Source organism: Acomys russatus, chromosome 4 (assembly GCF_903995435.1).
Source record: "Acomys russatus chromosome 4, mAcoRus1.1, whole genome shotgun sequence".
Lineage (NCBI taxonomy): Eukaryota > Metazoa > Chordata > Mammalia > Rodentia > Muridae > Acomys > Acomys russatus.
In genome coordinates this window covers 13,846,778-13,860,178 of record NC_067140.1, presented here as the reverse complement: position 1 = coordinate 13,860,178, position 13,401 = coordinate 13,846,778, and positions in this window count along the sequence as shown.

Sequence of the window (13,401 nt, the reverse complement as noted above, 5' to 3'; positions counted from 1 at the left end):
TCTGTCTTTGCAATCATCATTCCACTGCAAAAGTAGCTTCTTTGCTCTTTATAGTTAGCAGAAGCACCGATCATAGACTTACACATGGCTTCACAGACCACAAACACAGACACTGGGCTGCAGTAGGACCACAACTCAGACGAGGCCCTCTGAGGCAGCCTGAACCATTGTCCACACCACCATGGCCTCAGGTGGCATCTATGAACCACCATCCACATCACCATGGCCTCAGGTGGTATCTAAGACTTCTCGTGTCAATGTGGCTCTGGTGGCAGCACGGCCCGCAGACATCAACATAGCTTCAGGCTGCAGCCTAGACCATGGACGTGGACATTTGCATGGCCTTCGATGGTAACACAGACTCCGGGCTGCAGTAGGATCACAGACCCAGACATGGCCCTCAAAGGCAGCAAGGGCCCAGACATCACCATAGCCTCAGGTGGTAGCATAGGCCACTTAGATCAGCATTGCCCCAGGTGGCAGCGTGGTCCTCACGGCCACCTAGTCTCTAGTTTCACTTCTCTCCACGCACTGCTTCCTTTCTCTCTCTTTCTCATCGTCCCACCACATATTTGTTCTTTGTAGTGGTGCCCACTGCCTGTGCTGTGAGGCAAGGTGCTCTGGCTGGCTTCCACTGCCAGCACCTCAAGGTGGGGTGGCCCCCTTATTTTCTACCCTTAATGTTTATTGAATACTGGGTGTTAGTCTTGAATCCTGCAGCTAAGGTTAAAAAAAAAAAAAAAGGACCAAACAAGAATGGGCTTTTGGGGCTGGAGAGATGGCTCAGAGGTTAAGAGCACTGACTACTCTTCTAGAGGTCCTGAGTTCAATTCCCAGCCACCTCATGGTGGCTCACAATCATCTATAATGAGATCTGGTGCTTTTTTCTGGCCTGCAGGTATACATGCAGGCAGAACACTGTATACATAATAATAAATACATAAATCTCAAAAAAAAAGAGTGGGCCTTTGGATTCTTGGGGACTCACATCCTCAGGCATTGAATAAGTGCTGTGCACTGGTGTGTACTAGGTTGCTGAGAACACAGAGAGGGAAAAGCTGATAAAGCTCCTAATGGTAAGGGCATCTTAGTCTAGCACAGGGCAGCACAAGTTATTAGGTAATTTCTAACTCTGAGCAAAAGACAAGTGAACATTTGAGGAAGACCAGTGACTCACACAGCATTGAGGAGGAGATGACAGGCTAAACGGGGCAGGAACTAGATTCCAAGTGATGGGCTTCAACCTTCTTGGTGTCTGAATCCCTTTGCAGCTCTGATCGAATCATCTGGAAAACTCACATGGTACTTGAGAATCAGCTCCCGAGACTTAGGGATCCAGGAGGAACTATGGAACTCGCCCAAAGAGTCTCCGTTCAGGGAGTAGAGAGATGGCCCAGCTGTTGAGTATAAACCACTTTTGCAGAGGACCATGGCGTGGCTCCCAGCACTAGCATTGGGCGACCCACAATTCCTTGTAACTCAACTCCGGGGTATCTGACACCCTCTTCTGGACTCCACAGGTACTACATTCACATGTGCACATATCTCATGCAGATACACACATATTAAAAACAAAAATATATCCTAAAAAACAGGAGCATTGGCAGCCAGGTAGAATCTTAGAGCCAGGAGGGACCAGAGATGGCTACAATGGCTCTATATGAGAAGAAGCCTTCTTGTTCTCTAGGAAGCAAGTCAGGAGCTGGTAGTGTAGACCAGTGATCAGGGAGGCTCACTTTTGTTGGCAGGTTGGCAGCCCTGATTGGCTTAGGGAGTGTTGAGGCCTGCTGCTTTTGGGTAGCATAACTATAGATATTTTTCACAGACAGCACTCCTAGGAATGCCCAGGGACGTCAAGGCTGGCAGTGGCTTTATCTTTGCTAACCCCACAGCAGTCTTTGTTTACACAGTAAAGCCGAGCCTCAGAATGAGGAAATACCTGGATAAGATGAAAAGATCTCTAGTGTTCAGACCTCGGAGGTGCCAATTAAGAGAGGGTGTTGAGTTCTCCGGGATTGGTTGGAAACCAGCATGTGGGGGTGGGAGTGGGGTATTGAACCCTGGTCTTCTGGAAGAACAGCCAGTACTCTGAAATACATGGAGGCACCTCTCCAGCCCCTGGTAGTCTTGTTTTTAAGAAGGGAGGCGTTGCAACCCTTTCCTAATCTCATGGTGCACAAATGATTGGCTGTGGTAAAACCTATTTTAATGCCGCTGTTCTCCCCGAGGCAGGTCCTATTGGCACACACTTCTCAGCTCTGTAGCTTTAAACAAACAGCCAGCTGGCATGAGTGGTTCCCACGGGAGTTTGTAATCACTCCATGTTCTATCTGTTGTAACATGTAAGATTTATGTGTATAAAAATGCATGTTGATCTCAGTATAGTCGGCTTTACTGTGATGCCCTCTGAGTTTAATTATTTATGTTTTTGGTTTTATTTGTTTGAGACAGGGTCTCTCTGTGCTATCCTTGGCTGTCCTGTACTCGCTTTGTAGACCAGGCTGGCCTCGAACTCACAGCGATCCCCCTGCCTCTCCCTCTGGAGTGCTAGGATTAAAGGTGTGCGCCACCTTTTTAATGCCTTTTTATCTCTGTTTTATGCCAACAGAGATAATTACTTTTTTGTGAGTGTTAGAAGGGTCCAGACTTAGAAAAGGCATTTAGATTAAGCACCTGAAATGGCGGACAGTAAACTTTAACAGTGAGGAGACATTGCTAACTGTCTAATTCTAAAAATAACCACAATAATTTTATGGGTCTAGAAGTACTAACTCTACACAAAGAGAGAATAAAAGATTGTAAAATAAACCAGGTGAGTATGGATCAGGAGCAAGTGCAATATAGAAAAACAAGAGGATGCAAATGCATTCAGTAGGATTTGTGGAAGGAGTGATGTTGAAAGAAATGATGGGGGGCTGGGCGTGGTGGTGCACGCCTTTAATCCCAGCACCCGGGAGGCAGAGGCAGGCGGATCGCTGTGAGTTCGAGGCCAGCCTGGTCTACAAAGTGAGTCCGGGACAGTCAAGGCTACACAGAGAAACCCTGTCTCGGAAAAAAAAAAAAGAAAAGAAAAAAAAAAAAAAAAAGAAATGATGGGGGAAGTTTCTAGAATGGAGGAAAAAATATGAATGATTAAATAAGACCCATAAATGTCAGGGGTGGTTGCCCCTGCCTTTAATCTCAGCATTCAGGAGGCAGAAGCAGGTGGCTTTCTGTGAGTTCAAGGCCAGCCTAGTCTACAAGGGGAGTCTGGGACTGCCAGGGTTGTTACACAGAGAAACTCTCTCTTGAAACACCAACCAACCAACCAACCAACCGACCAACCACCAGCCAACCAATAAAACCCACAGATTTGGAGCAAAACAAATAACCTATCATTTATACAGCAATATACTTGACATTGGTTACAAGTCCCTGAGACTGCTTAGAAACAAGAAGCCAGAAGATGACATCAGTTACGGGTTGTATTGCCAGGGGAAGTTCAGCATTGCCTAACAGGGAGATTGCTTTTTTTCCTGATGGCAGCCCTCAGGTTGTGTTGCTCCAACAGGAGGAAGTGGTGGGGCAAGAGCGTGGTACTGAGGATGTCCTATGGCCTTCTATCACACGTTTGTTATTGATGACCTGGAAGCACTAAAGGTCAGTTTGTGATGCCAAACCCCTAAATAACCAGAAGGAGAAAGGCTTTTGCCAGGGTGACTTCCAGCACTTTGAGGCCATGCAAGGAATGGCGTGTATTTCAAGTATGAAGAGTCCAGGGTGGCTGACCTCATGTAGCTCACCCCCACCTCTGGTAGCCTCACAAACCACCTGCTTATTCACTCTGTGGGAGGCATTTGCCTGGTATTTCTATCTTCAACTTTTAGAAAACCATCCCCCTTTAAAAAAAATAAGGAAGGTTTATAAATTTCAAAAATGTGTATGAGAATTTGCTTAGAGGTCAGAAGGGGGAATCAGGTCCCCTGGGACTGGAGTTGCAGTTAGTCACCATATGAGTGCTGGGAATTGAACCAGAGTCCTTTGCAAGAGCAACATGTGATCATTTTATTTCCTTGGCTTTTCAAGGCAGGGCTTCTCTGTGTAACAGCTCTGGCTGTCCTGAAACTTGCTCTGTAGACCAGGCTGGCCTCGAACTCACGGAGATCCACCAGGGTTGGCCTCCCAAGTGCTGGGATTAAAGGCGTGCGCCACCATGCCCGGCTCGAGCCAACTCTTACCGGCTCAACAGTTTCGCCCAGTTTGCTGTGGTAGCGATGCAGGAGAAAACATGAAGCATCAAAGCTGATGCTGTAAAAAAGTCACTAGGAAACTTGCCCAGGAAACACTGTTACACAAAGTAGAATTCAGCTAAAGGAGCACTGCCTCCAGGGCGAGTGGGAGACACTGCAGTGCTCTGACCAGGCTGGTCGGAAAAGGTGAGACGGATGAGTTTGTTCCGTACTTGAAGTTTAGAGTTGCTAAGAAAAGTTTCCATTAATGTTTGTTCACCAGGATTGACCTCCAGTTAGGCTCCATCCCCATAACAAAAGGATATAGAGGTTAACTTACAACAGCTTCACCCTCAAATCAAAGACTATGTGTCTAAAGGGCAGCTCAAGGGGCCAGCGAGGGGTCACAGCCACCATCAAGTCCCCTGTGCTCTTATTAGGAAACGTGTAATTCTGTCAGGTGAGCAAAGTGACCCTGGGTAGCAAACATCCGAAAAGGACGACACTGGTGTACTTGGGATAATTCTGGCAGTATCTTTGCTGTGTAAGTCTCCCAATCTGCTCAAGTAGTCAGACTTGCAGTCTCCTGTGGGAATCTGCTGGATAAAGTTGAAGTCCGAATTTCCTGGTAGCCATTTTGTGCTGGGTCCATGAAGGTGGACTCCCTTTTCTCAGTTGGGGTTCCCATGCCACCTGATCTAGTAACCCCAAAATTTGTAAGGAGTGTCACATAGCCCTCAAGGAAGATTACAGACCTTTTCCTGATAACGAACTTGTTCAAGCACAGAGAATTCTTGGAAGTATGCCACCTTATGCTGAGGAGATCCTAGTCTACAGCAAATGACTTTTGATCATACCTAGAACTCATTCCCTCATCTGTAGGATAATTAAGTACTGTTTTCTTCTTTTTGTAATAGGACCCCACTTTACTGCATGTAAATGAGCACATACTATACCACTGTATATAGATTAAGTATCCTGACACCTTTAGCCCTAGTGACTCAGACACATTCACCCTCCAAACCTCTCTCCATTGCCCAAAGTGTATAAATAAAGGCTGGCTGGCGTGCTTGGGCGGGGGGGGGGGGAGTTGCTCTCTTGTTTGCCGTTCCTCCACCATGATCATCTGAGACTCCTTTTATTCTGGGGAGAACCACTGCTGGACATCCAGTGGTCAGGCAGGCAGCAATGGTGGAACTGCCTTTGCAGCTCCTGGGGCCTGCTCCATCACTGCCAATAGCTCGGTGCTGACCCCTAGAGAAGCACCACCAGGCCGGTGTCTCACCTGCTTGCCAGGGGATTTCAAACATCTGCCTGATTCCTCTGTTGTGCTTAGCACAGCAGCTCAAATGAGGAGCTGTAATGCCTTGGTATCATCATGGACTTGTGGAGTTCCCAAATCTCCATGGCCCTCTAAGACCCGCAGTCTCTTTCTGAAAGAGCTAAACCATGACATTCCATGGAAAACTCATTTTCCACCTCCCCTGGTGAGACTGGAAACTTGGCTTAGCACCCAGGCCACAAGCCTCATTCTGAGCTATCTAATCTGCCCCTGAGCAAAAAACAGGGCCTTGGGACCTTTGATCTCAAGGTCCCTCCGATCTCATCTGGAGACAAGCAGGGCCTGGACCAACCCACAGGATGTGGTACCCAGGACACCCACTGGATGCTGAATGGCAGCCTCTTGTCCCTGTTTAAGTTTTTCAAGGTATGACCTGGGTCTGGGACCTGGAAGAGATTTCAGGATGACATTGTATATGTAATGAGAAAACACGAGGTGCATATAAGTTAGCAAAAATCTTGTGTCTGTGGCTGGCTTTTCTTTGGGCATTGGCCAGAGCTGGACACGAACTATTCTTAAGGAGCTTATTCTTTTATTGATCTCTAAGTGTGGAGAGCTGATTTCTCCCTGGGAAGGCATATTATTTCCATGACAGTACAGCGCCTAAGACTAACATAGTACATTTGTTAGATTCACACCTGACAAGATCAGGGGGACCTGGGCTTTCTTTAAAAAAATTATTTTATGTGCATGCATGTTTTGCTTGCATGTGTGCATGTGTACTGGAGTTACAGATGCCTGGGAGCTACCATGTGGGTGCTGGAAATAGGTCCTTTGGAAGAGTAACCTTAACTACCGAGACATCTCTCCAGCCCTGGGACCTGACCTTTCTAGCCTCAAATTTTCCTGTCCACCACATTCTCATAGACAAGATCCCTGTCCTCTCCCCAGGTAACCAACCTGCTGATCAAGGGCCCAGGTTCTGTTTCCAGTTATCCCTGACACACCTGGGATATTATTGAGGAAAGCCAATCATTTCTTCCTGTGGGAACTAGGGAACAGTGCTCTCTCTCTCTCTCTCTCTCTCTCTCTCTCTCTCTCTCTCTTTCTCTCTCTCTCTCTCTCTTTCTCTGTCTCTCTTCCCTCTCTCTTTCTCTCCCTCTCTCCACATTCATTCATTCATTCATTCATTCATGCAGGGCCTCTCTATGTAGTCCTGACTGTCTGGACTCACTACATAAACCAGGCTGCCCTAAAATTCACAGAGCCTCCTGAGTGCTGGGATTAACGCTGTGTGCCACGACACCAGGACATTCCACACTTGCTACTGTAAATACTGCTTCTTGCAGCCCCAGCGGTTTGCTTTGTTTCTGAGTGCAAGCCTTCTGTAGCTTTGATGTCTTGTCCTCAGGCTTTGAGCTTTTGTGACTGATTCATAGTGGCTGTTGACTCATATGTGCAGTGTTGGGAGTCACATGTCATCTTTAGCGTTCTCATGGAAATAACTCCTTCACCAATGCAGTGAAAACAGGAGCCCATACGATTTTACCAAGAAGGTTGTTTGCCCCTGGTCCCTGTGGTCAGAGACCTGAGAGTGGAGGCTCTCTCAGGGGGGTGGAGTGGGGGCTGGGGGGCAGGAGACCATATCCTAAATAAAGAATACTGGGTTTCAACTTTAATCATCTCTGCCATCAACTGGCTGACTGACCTTTGGCAAGCTTGGAACTGGCTCTGTAGGCCAGGGTGGCCTTGGGCTCACAGAAGTCTGTCTGCCTCTGCTTCTTGAGTGCTGGGATTAAAGGTGTCCACTACTGTGCCTGGCAAAAATGGCTCAGTTTAAACAAAAAAGGTGGTTTATTGTTAGGATTGGGTATTATATAAAATCACTCAAAGGACTGTAAGAGGAAAATATAAACTGCAGTAAAATTTTCTGCCCCAGAGTCATGGTGCCTTGGCCTTAATTCAAGAAGTTATTGGCCACAGAGTCATGCTGCCTCTGACATGGTGTGCACCTGCGGAATCAAGCCTCCTCTCTTCCTTCTACCTTTGCTTTGGCTCAAGACTGTGACAGTGTAATTTAGCAGGTAAGCCTAAATCACAGCCCCCCACTAGCCTCAAGGGGTCTGGATAATGTTGTTTTAAATGTTCTCATCTCTGCTACAGAGAGGTGGTTGAAACGGATATTTTGTGAGTTAGTTTATGAATTCTGCCACAGTCTCTGGTTTCCATTGCGGTTATAGTTTTGCGACAGCAGTAATGATAATATTGTAAAATATTTACGATATCGCAAAAACAGTGTCCTACACAACTCTATTTCCAGCTGCGTCTCCATTACAAACTGCCCCGTGCAAAGTTGCCAATTCACTCTTCTTATTCCCCCTTTGCCCAGTATTGTAGGTTCTAAACAAAACTTTGGAATGACTCAGGCACTAATTTCTGGAGATGACTATATCAAAAGCCTGAATAAACACTGGTCCAAAAATGTCTCTAACCAGTAATCTGTTTAGTTTCTCTTCATCTGGTACATTTAATGATCTTCAGATAATATCAAGGCACAGGGCAAAGATTTGCATATCTCACTCTTTACTTAAAACTGGAAGGATGTTTAACTTTTAGGGCGATAATGTTTGTCTAAAGAATCATGGGTATTGTCCTATGAATCATTTCAAGTGAATTTTAGGCAAAGAGAGAGGAAAGCATACAACTTAGAAGATGAAAACCACGGCCAGCACGTAGCCTTTCTGCCCACTGTCCCGTGCATCTCTTTTTCTATCTATAAAGTCTTCCATGTTTCTGAGCTCTCTAACATGCTCTTGTTCTGGTGACAAAAGCCTTCCTCCATCCCTCCGGGAGCTGGTCCTTGAATAAAGTGACTTCTTTTCTACCAGTTCTCATCTTCTTTCAAGTAGTAAAGCACACGCAGTTGGGTGCAGTAACAGATTGCTGGCATCCCAAGGTCATCGGGAATGGATATGGAATTTCTGTATAGAGTCAAGCTGAGACTTGTATCCTAACGCCTTTTTTAGAGGTTGCCTAGGAAGTGCTTTTTTAAAAAAAATTATGCCCATCAAAAGTATTTCTTTCTTTCCCAGTGGCCAGTCTTTCATCACATCGACTTTATCGATGTGAAGTGAGATTCACGTTGCGTGTAAGTTCGTCACACGTGATCTGGGATGTAGAGAGCAAGGGGGCTTGGGAAGAAATATGAGAGAGGTAATAGGGTTTGTTGGTCTTCCTCCCTCAGCACGTGGATGCAAAGAATAGAGGGATGCCCTATGCGCTTCCTGTTGTGATAAAGTATCCTGCAAATCCACCAAGGAGAGAAAAGGTCTATGTTGGCTCATGTTGGGGAAACTAAAGCATGCTGGAAGTCTGATGCAGCTGATCACACTGCACTCACAGTGAAGGAACAGAGCAGTGGAGGTTGCTCCTCATTTCCCCCTCTTATACAGTATATCACACAGGCAATGGCTGCCCCGCTCACATTTAAGATGGGTCTTCCCAAATCAATTAAATTTAATCAAGATAATCTCCACTATGTATACCCAGAGGCCAAAAAGCCCCCTTACAGGTGTGTAGTGAGCAAGCCCAGATCCTGTCAAATTGCCACCACTATCACAACTAGAGTCCTTGTCAACTTGACAAGAAAACAGACCACTTTATTATTTTTTTTCGAGACAGGGTTTCTCTGTGTAGCCCTGACTGTCCTAGACTCGCTTTGTAGACCAGGCTGGCTTCGAATTCACAGCGATCCGCCTGCCTCTGCCTCCCGAGTGCTGGGATTAAAGGCATGCACCACCACAGCTGGCTTAATACAGACCACTTTTATTTATTTATTTATTTATAATTTTAAAAATGTTATTTTATTAATTTATTCATATTACATCTAAATGGTTATCCCCTCTTTTGTATCCTCCCATTCCTCCCTCCCTCCCACTTTCCCCTTACTCCCCTCCCGTATGACTGTGACTGAGGGGGACTTCCTCCCCCTGTATATGCTCATAGGGTATCAAGTCTCTTCTTGGTAGCCTGCTATCCTTCCTCTGAGTGCCTCCAGGTCTCCCCATTCAGAGGACGTGGTCAAATATGAGGCACCAGAGTATGTGAGAAAGTCAGACCTCACTCTCCCCTCAACTGTGGAGAATGTCCTGTCCATTGGCTAGATCTGGGTAGGGGTTTAAAGGAATGGATAAAGAAACTGTGGTACATTTACACTTTGGAATACTACTCAGCTATTAAAAACAAGGAATTCCCGAAATTTGTGGACAAATGGATTGAACTAGAAATGATCATAATGAGTGAGTTAACCCAGAAGCAGAAAGATTCAAATGGTATATACTCACTTACAACTAGACACTAGCCCAAGGGGCATGTCCCATGAACGTCTTCATTTACCAGGAAAGTGGGACAGAGGGGAGGACATCCTATTGGGACTCTAGATGAGAGAAGCATGAGAGAATGGCAAAGTTGAAGGATCCAGAGGATCCTAGAAACCTACAAGAAGAAAATTATGATAGGCAGATTGGGCCCAGGGGTCCCGCTCAAACTATGGCACCAGCCAAGGACACAAACCACTTTTAAATAGTTCTCCACCGCTTGATTTCACAGGCTCATGAAAAATGTTTTCAGTCAAATAACATACAGTCTTTGCAGTCATTAGCAGTTCCAATGATTTAAAAATCCAAAGTTTCTTTTAACTGTGAGCTCCTATAAAATAAAAGACAAGTGGCAGACTTCCAACATTTAATGGCACAGAATAAACATCATCATTCAAAAAACAGGAGAATCTGGGCATGGCAAAGAATAATTAGCCCAAAGCAATCGTGAGATCCTCCTGATCATGTCTGACATCTGGAACTTAAGTTAAATTGGCTGGGCTCTTAAGGATTTGGATAGCCCCACCCACCAGATCTGCACCCCAGTAGCATACTAGCCTGTCTCTAGGGTTGGCTCAACTTCATGACCATAGCTCTACTTGACAGATGTTTCATGAGCCAGGTGTCTCCAGTGTCCTGGGGTCCCCATTGCACATTAGGTTTCAGCCTCACAGAGTGGTGTCCCAGGGCCTCCTTCCTTGCAGGGCCTCTGACCCTGCAGCACATTGCCTGGCCCTACTTTCTCTCTAAACTATGGGACAGACTCCATGACTCCTCAATCTTGCATCCTTAATATCTTCAAAACCAACTCCACGTGGGCGATCCTGCAAGGTTTTGCCACAAGCTTGAACTGTAGACCGATGTCCGTGGATCCAGTTTCTGTGTGGTGTACCTGGGGAAGCACTTTCCTAGGCAGTTGCTTCGGAGGAGCAAGAAGCTGATTTGTCCTAGGCCATTTTCCTTTAAAACAAGTTGGATCTTTTTAAGAGTAGATCCTCCAAAGCATTGAGTGTGGCCCTCAAGACACATATTCTCCCCTCATTTTTTAAAATTAGTCGAGTATTTAATGTAAAAGGTATTTTGACCATATTCACTTCCCATACCCAAACTCCCTCCAAATCAATCCCTTATAACATATTCACCCACCTTTGAGTTTTCTTCTTCTTAAAACGCTCATCAAGTACACTTTGTGCTGCCCATAAACTATTGGATGTGCTGGTTTCCATTGCAGTATGGTTGACATACAAGGGACCTCTTCTTTAAGGAGAATGACTCTCTCTCTTCTAGCAGCTATTCGTTGCCAGTGACTCCTTAGCTAGGGGGTGGGGCTTTGTGCCAATCTTCCTTCCCCATTCTGAGATTTTGTATGGATTCCTATTGTGTAGGTCTTATCCATGCTGTCATAACTACCATGAGTTCAAATGACTGGTGAGCTGCTTTATCCAGAAGACACTGATTCTTTTTAGTCATCCCCTACCTCTGGTTCGTATATTCTTTCTGTCCCCTCTTCCTCAATGGTTCCTGAGCCTTAGGAGTAGGGGGTGTGATGTAGACGCCCTATTTATGGATAAGCATTCACAGGCTTATTTATACCTTATTCTTAACCAGTTGTGGGTCTCCGTGTTATTCATCACCTACTGCAAATAGAATCTCCTCTGATGAGAGATGAGGGATGCATAAACCTATGGGTGTAAAGATAGCTTTACTCCTATTGACTAGCTTTCATATTGCTGGAAGGTGCTGTCATGCTGTCAGAGGAGAAAAGTAGTCATCAGTCTTACCCAAGTTTAAACTACAGTCAGCTACAGTAGCAACTGGCCTGGCAAGACATGCCCACTGTTGTGCTAGTGGCATGGATGTCATGGTAGTGCCCAACACTTTTTTTTGATTGGATTTAAAGCACACTCCATATGATGGTTTAAGTGAAATGGCCCTCCTAGGCTCCTATATCTGAATATCTATTACCTAATCGGTGGAACTGTTGGGAAAGGACTAGGAGGTTTGGCCTTCTTGAAGAAGGTGTGTCACTGGGCATGGGGCTTGAAGTTCAAAAACCCACACTGTTTCCAGGTAGGCCTCTGTCTCACTCTGACTCATGCTTGTGGATCAGACCAAAGCTCTCAGCTGCTGACTCAGTGCCATACCTGTCTGCTTCCACCATGCTCCCTGCCTTGATGTTCCTGGACTCTGACTCTTTGGAACCATGAGCCCCAATAAACACTTTCTTTTATAAGTTGCCTTGGCCATGGTATCTTATCATCACAGCAGTAAAAAAGTAACTAAGACCCCTCACAATCTGAAACCCATACTTGACACAGTTGTTGGGGCCAAGAACATGTGACTACACAGGACACAGGTCCCCATGGAGAATCAACTAGGGCACCTTTAAAAAAATTTTCATCTACTACCTCACAGGGTGTTTCTCTTGGGTGGTGTTTGTCTTTAATGACTATAGCTGGCTTCTCAGCACCAGCCTGACAGCTCTCCTAGCACTGGGGACTCTGAGATGTGGTTCCCTTCTCCTAGTTTAAGACTCTTATTGCATGGCTAGGGAAATTGAAGTGCATTACTCGACCAAGGTCACAAAGTTATGCAACAATAAAAAAAAGCTCTAGAACCTAGAAGTGGAAGATTTTAAAGGTTAAATGGACCGTGTAACATCTTTTGAGATGCAATAATCTAAGTTGGTAGATGTCTTCCTGTGAGTTGCAGTGTGTGTTTGTGCCTGCATGCATTCGTGTGTGTGTGTGTGTGTGTGTGTGTGTGTGTGTGTGTATTTGTAGTTCTGTGTTCCTTGGAAGGCCCAGACTGCCATGGGTCTCTGGGCGGGGAAGGATAGAACATGGTAGAACATGGATTGAGATTTGCGTCACAGGACATCCAGTCTGGCCAGAGATGAGGGAGAAAAGATTTTCTCCACAGGAAAGGGTTACAGCTCTTTTAGTCAGACCACCGACAGTAAAGGGCAGTGAAAGCTCAGGGCTCCGAAGCTGAAGCAGGTGGTTGTGGAAGCCTGGCCTGATTTGGGCAAATGGAACAGCTATCTCAGGAACAGCAGTGTTAACAACTCTTTGGCTAAACTGCTGCCTTAGCAGCTGATGTGGCAGGTGAACGTTCACTCGCACCTGACCAGGTTATAGCCCAAACTCTGTTCCAGAGCCAAGTCAAGCCACACTCCAGCTGATTGGGAGGCAGCGACAATACAGACGAACAGCAGATGCCTGAGGCCACCAGGCGGGTGAATTTCTGTGGTGGTTGGTGGTCATGGTGGTGCTGAAGTGACCCCTTGACCTTCGATCAAGTCCAGGGGGTCAAACAGTAAATTCTTTAAGGAAAAGCAGAGCCCTTCTTCCCACAGTGTTGCATCCCAGAGTAAACAGCAGGTCTCAGATGATTTTTGATGAAGTAGGTGGTACACTTCTACTTCAGGGAGAATAGGGACATTATAAACCTTAGACAGTGGGCAGAGGTTTGGGGGAGGGCTAATGTGTTTGATTGTCTGGGACTAGGAGGCTGGTGTTATCCTATTTGCAAG